This window comes from Coenobita brevimanus, chromosome 38 (assembly GCF_032717465.1).
Source record: "Coenobita brevimanus isolate Jiangsu-jjx chromosome 38, ASM3271746v2, whole genome shotgun sequence".
NCBI classification, from domain to species: domain Eukaryota; kingdom Metazoa; phylum Arthropoda; class Malacostraca; order Decapoda; family Coenobitidae; genus Coenobita; species Coenobita brevimanus.
Window position 1 is genome coordinate 49649399 of NC_136991.1, and position 6704 is coordinate 49656102.

The 6704-nt window shown below is 41.6% G+C and overlaps 1 non-coding gene across 1 annotated transcript; it reads right to left on the reverse strand.

The window, feature by feature from the left end:
- Nucleotides 1–2447: 2447 nt before the first annotated feature.
- On the reverse strand, nucleotides 2448–2519 carry TRNAT-CGU (transfer RNA threonine (anticodon CGU)). The gene has a single exon. It is a non-coding gene; the product is annotated as a tRNA-Thr (tRNA).
- Nucleotides 2520–6704: the final 4185 nt, after the last annotated feature.

Here is a 6704-nt window from a genome sequence, read left to right on the forward strand (position 1 = left end):
TTTCTTCTATTACGGTGGACATTATCAAAAGTTTTTTAATCTAGCACACACCTTTGCTCCCTGAACTACCCTCGTTAAGTTTTTGTTCATCCATATGTAAGATACTACTCTCTCTCTCTCTCTCTCTCTCTCTCTCTCTCTCTCTCTCTCTCTCTCTCTCTCATTATCTATCTATTTATCTGTCTGTCTGTAACTTACTCCAAAATCTGGGAGGCCACTGTTCTAAAATTCGTATATTATTTCTAACTGGGACACATTCTTTTCCAGATCTCACTTCTCTCTCTCTCTCTCTCTCTCTCTCTCTCTCTCTCTCTCTCTCTCTCTCTCTCTCTCTCTCTCAAAACATCATAATTCTTTCCCCTCACTCCCCTCGGTGCCTCTTCCTTCCGACTTTCTTTTCCCCTTCTCCTTTCAATCTACAGTTCATTCACTTTAACATAGTGGAAAATTTCGTTCTTTTGCAGCTGAATTCATGTAACCCTGGGTTATAATAAGACACTACTGCGGCCCTGCTTCCTTTCAACGGCACTTCTTCATGACTGCAACATAGTCTAGCATTAATCTTTTACTGTAGCTCAGCATACAAGATGGAGAGCTGGAAATTTCCGTTTCGTTAAAATGAACAAAATATAATCCTCTCATCCTATTCCCTGGACGCCATGTTCCCTTGCCCTTTCACTTCCCCACCGGCCTTATGCTCCCCCACTGCTTCCCCTTCAATCCCCTCAAGCCTCACACTCCCCCTCCATCGCCTCTTCCCACGCCCTCGTTCACCTTTATTGTCAAAAATAAATCTAGCCAAATCTTTACTGTCAAAACGTGGAAATATGTTTACTTAGGTATAAATACTCAGCTTATCATTTAAGGGTCGATAAGCCGACCCAGAAGTAAATAAAATAATCTGGCTATAGATAGCAGTTGCAACCGTAAGTTCATCTGAACACGAACCCAGTGGAGTGCAGGCTGAAGTTACCCAGTTGCAGTGCACCATACTTTCGAGGGATAGGGAGGGCATCAAGAGACGTTTGTATCTCCACCGCCAAGTAATATCGGTGCCATCTCTTCAGGGCGTCTCTCCGCACTACCACAGGTTATCATAAAATGATTAAAGTTGCTCGGGCCCTGAACGGCTTATTGAAGACGTTTTAACGACTTCCATTCATTGAGGTTTTGCCAATACTGAAGCAATTTTTTTAATTAGTCCTGCAAAAGCTGTTAATGTCATATTAACTCCTTCAATCAGGCAACATTTAAATACTAATAAGGTCTGATCTTTCCTCTCGCCTGTTCGTCCAAGGGAATTCACTAGCGCTCTTGCTGTCGCCAGACGATTTTCTTTAACTAAGTAGTAGTAAAGGAGTTAATGAAAGCCACGCCTAACTCATGTATTTTGAAGTCCCAAAATACAATCGCCTGGTAGCATCAGTTGTAGTTGTCACTCAACGCTCATCTGAATGTGAACCCTGTGGATTGCAGGCTGAAGGTGTCTTTCCCTTTTCGGGTGATGGGGTAGCTGAGGAACGTTTACATACCCAGGGAATGGAGCCACCAGGTCATATGTGCCACCACATGAAGGCGACCCTCTCCAGCACCGTGAGAAAATGAGCACTGTTATAGGCCTTACCTAACCCCCCTCTAGTTCAAAAAGTCTCTCCTAAGCTGAGTAAAATCGTCTGGAGGCAGCAAGAACAAAATCTATTTTTAAAAATATGGCATGAGAGTGAAAGGGTACAGCCAATCTTGCAGTGTTGCCAGCATTGCCGCTATTTAATGAGGCTATCAACTTTATACTCCCGCGGCCGCCCAACTCATCTATCCCCCTCTTTGATGTTTCGTTGTCTTTCCCCGGGCAATAATGACAAACCGCTCCACTAGATGGCACTCGGCAAGTACTAGACCTTCGAGCTGTGGTCTTCTTAGTCTGTCTGCTTGGATACGGTGCATTTTTGCATCCATAAGTATTCAGTTAAGTAATAATGTTTAACAACAGGCTACCCAGTGTCTTAACTAGTCCGTCTACTTTCATTACGGAACATTTCGCCTCCGTATGGTTTCAGATAAATGATAAAAATAATGATAAACATATGCAGAGTGACAGGTTACCGTAGATCCAATTAGTGACTCAGAAAAACTTTTGGAATCAGATTTTATCACCTGAAATCATGTTCTGCACTCAAAACTTCGTACCTTACCACCCTCCTATAATATTCGTAACACCTACCATACCGAACCAACACACACACACACACACACACACTGCACCTCAACTCCACCTTTTTTCCAAGGTTTCTGCCCGCTGTGGATGTCATTTCCCACCCTTGTTTGTGCTGGCACATTGAAAAAAAAAAAAAAAAAAAAGGAGAAATGGAGTTCCCCCGAGCTAAGCCCTGTATTGGACTATATAGCCCCACTAGGGTTACAGGAGCGAGCTACCACTCCCGGCACGGCAGCGCGGGCGAGGCTCGAACTCGCAATCCCCCGATTACGAGTCCAGCGCGCTACCACTGTGCTACCGCGCCCCCTTGGCACATTGAAAGGTTTTTTAAGATCAGAAAATTAGGCTGGTCAGTATAGGCCGTAACAAAATGTGAGACATATACTGTACCTAAAAACATTCCTAATTTACATTACTCAATCACGCAAATCTCACTGAAAACAGAATCAAAGACATTTCAAATAGTGGATCTGAATCACCCAGGAATACAAGTCCAATCAGCCAGAATATGGGACCAATCAGTCTGTTACTTAGGCAATATTCTACGTCAATTAAATCTCTAAAATCACACAGTAGGCAGCACTATCCGGTCTCTAGCCAGCACCATTCTGCATGATAGCTACAACACGCTTTCGCAACTACGAGTATTTTGTCAGGTGGCTACCCCTGTCCTTGGCGCTTACCTGGAAATGATTTGCATTGTGGAATATACATGGGAATCGTGGAATTTAAATGTTAAGATGAAAATGCATGACAAACCATGAAGGTCTAATGCAACACTGCAGTTAAGAATGGCACACCTACAACATATACACAGTAGACCAGTAAACAACCAGTGGCAAGAATGCAACCATATAAAGATACTGCTGATAACAACCTGAAGCTCAGTTTTAATACTGTCAACACAAACTGACATTAAATCTGAAAATACTACCGTTCTACATGCACATTTACGGAAACCTCACTGCTCCACCTGTTGTCAACGAAACATTGGTCATTATTGCTGGGAATTTTACTGTTTTTATTGAAAATAGTGACTTGTCAACTTAGGCACATTCTTAACCTATCAACAGGCTATTAATTATACCCACATCCCTCCGTCCCCTACTGCACATGAGCACATTGTGGGAGGTAAACAAATATCTGTATACCAGTTAACTTAAAATCGCATCAGACGTAAAGCAACTAACCCCATCATAACCCCTTCCATCCCCGGGTGTCTCCATAGTAAGCCATTCAAAGTCCACAGAGGTAGAAATAAACGGAAACACGTAAGAAAATAGCCAGACAAGGATCAGTCTTCGTCGTGACCAAAGATGAGCCCATGACAACAAACCCCCACGTAGACTAACTTACTCTATTATGGTACTATTACTAATGCCCCTATGCATTAATAAGTATGTGCTCTGTTGTGATTAACCCTTGCATGCTGGGTAGTCAGTATATTGTTGTGATATTTTCAGTCTTGAGCCGTGTATGACTGACTAAAGATTTCCGTTAAGTGAACAACAGCAACGTTTCACTAAGGAGAGATTTGGAAGTTAAATCACGCATTTTGCACTAATCCGCGATATTCTGAGGCGTGGAATTTCTTTCATAAGCATCTACAGTTTATTTCTACCCTTAACTATTCACCAGCTTAGCATCCTAACTCAAATTTTATGCAAGAGAAACAATGTCTCGTCAATTTGGCAATTTCAGCATCCTGGCCGCCATGCTGAACGATATTGCCACTTGGTCTTATATAATTACCGTTCGCTAGCCTCAATATACTGAACATACTAATGCATGGTTCCTGCATGTATCAACAAAGGCTTAGCGCTGAACCCGTCGAAATATCGTAAGTGGTGAAAAATCAATCTTGCTCATTCTCGTACGCAGGTGTTGATTCCCGCCTTACTTCATTAAATAGGCTACTCCGCCAGTGTTTTGATAGTAATTTAAACGACGCTAACTTCATTCATTGTTCTTTGACCCATTAATCCGTGTCCGTGTAATTATAACGCTTCTACAGACGCCAGTCGCTAGTAAATGCCCATACTGTATTGTTGAATGAGATCAACATTCGCGCTACTGTAAAACACTATACGTTGCATTTTCGTGGTTTTGGCTTTCTTTGCACATCTTCTGTGGGAAGTTAATTTGCATAATTATGTATTTAATTAGATTTTTATTGTTTTTATATCGATACAGACTGCAACAGTAATCCATCTGATAAAGTCTGGGGGCGCATCATCCATCTATCTAACGTTGGGAGGTCCGGGGACGCACCATCTGTTAACCTGTCAATCAGTCTAGATCTATCAATTAGTCTGTCCATCTACTTGCGACGCTGGGGAGGTTTAGAGGGTGAAGCAACCCGTTAAGTTTCCGCGGACCGCGCGTAGTATTCTGGCGGGCGGTGACAAGCCGCTGCGGGTCAGTCATCCCCTCTATTTGGGTCAAAAATATAATAAAATTCTCATAAAATCTAGCTAACAAAGGTAAAATCATATACTACTTACGTTTACGGAAGTTATAATAACACCTTTGTCACTCAAAACTTGCATTAACCACTCAGAAGTCACAAAATAATGTCCGAAACTCGCGCGCGCACCTACATATTCCGTGACAAGTTTCAAAGAGGCGGGAAGGCGATCCTGGCTCCTGATTGGTTGGTCTCTGATCACGTGACCTGAATCCTGGTACGCTATTGGCTGGAGTCAAATATAAATTTCCCGCACTTTTTCCGCCGTCACCCTTCATCTAATTACATCTTTTTTTTACCTTATTTTTACTTCTTATGGATGATTTTACTAAACAGTTAGATTAATCCTGGGTCGTGATTAGTCGTACCTCATCACGGGGCTACTGGCTCGAGTCAAATATGAGTTTCCTGTCCTTTCTCACTTTCAACCTGGTAATGTTATTTTTACTTTATTCTTGCTATTTATGGGCGATTTTACTTGACTTGGGAGATACCCGTGGTTCTTCCATTTCCAAAGTATCTCCTAAGATTAATAAATTGACCGAACATGAGAGAATAATTAAAAATAAGTCCTCTCATTCAAGGAGTTCAAATACCCACTGGAAAACTTTTATATCAATTAAGTACACGCGTAGCTTTAATGCTGATCAACATTTAACAAAATCCATTTCATTTAAGCTCTAATTTCCCATGTCAGTCCTCAAATCCTGACTAGTGCTGAGGAAATTAGTGACCTTTAAAAAGCATACAAGCAATACTGGCACACATCCTATTTTCCTGACAAAGAGGTGACTGGTTATAGTTTTCCAGAAGTCAGACCTAAGCTGCATGTACTATAAGCTGTATGTAGGCACTGAGTTCCTGAAATATCTTCACAGGGCAAGGAAGCTCAAGTAACTCAATTAATCCTGAAAATTCCCCTTTGAAAAACTTTTCAACCCTTTCAATACCATAACCTTTTTCTCCTTGCTACTACCAGATGATTATAATAATCTTATAAAAGGGCTTTTCCTACCAAGACAACTTCCCTTAACCCTTTAAGAAAATAATACTTTTTCATATATTTGCCATTAATTTCATTCAATAGGATGTACCTACCATTGGAAGGGTCAAGTATATTAGTGACATTTACCTAGTTTTCCTAACAAAAAATAAATAAAAGGAAAATAATAGTGTGCCTACCAGTTTATATTTGTTGTTGCCATGAAGAGACCTGTCTAGCCACTGTGGGTGGGAAGTTACTGACCTGACTGCTGCCACACCAAACATGACTTACACTGTGACGTGCCACCACCAAAGGATGTTTAGGAAACAGCAGGGATATTGATGATAATCGTGGCATAACCTGTTGAGCTAACCAGATGCCTGAGTAACCTTGTACATCCCATCACCAAGTGTACGAACTTGGAGTAATGTTGCCTCCTTCTGCACCAGTTCCAGTCAGTCGTCTAGTCTCCTCACAGTTACCTCCTGTTACGTAGCCTGCAACAACTGTCTGCCAACTTTACCACCCACTACCCAGTCATCTACCCTTGTCCACATCCCCCAGTCTGCCAACTCATCTCCCTCACCTCCTTATTAAATGTAACGGCTGGTATTCAGTTGTTATTGAGGAAGATCTTCATACGCCCCCTTGCCTGGATAGAACACAGAGAAGACCAAGGTGTCCACTAACTGGAAAGAGACACAACTGAACATCTGCCATGCTGGAGTCATCACATCCAAGACAGTACTGTATTCTGGAAGACATACAAAATTTTCGGGCACCTCCTCCTTTACCAGCTTATTTCAGCACGCGCCACATCAGTAAGGATGTTTTCTAGCATCTTTTCCTTCTTGTGGCACAATAATACTTCTCTGTATAGTATGTGTGTGTCATTTGCACAAACTATATCTACTTTACAAAGGCACATAAATGAATAAAATTTACATAAATGTCCATCAAACTTACAAACAACATACATGAGATTGCTAATGCAAATTTCAAAATATATTGCCACAGAAAGAAACCAGAAAGCCTCC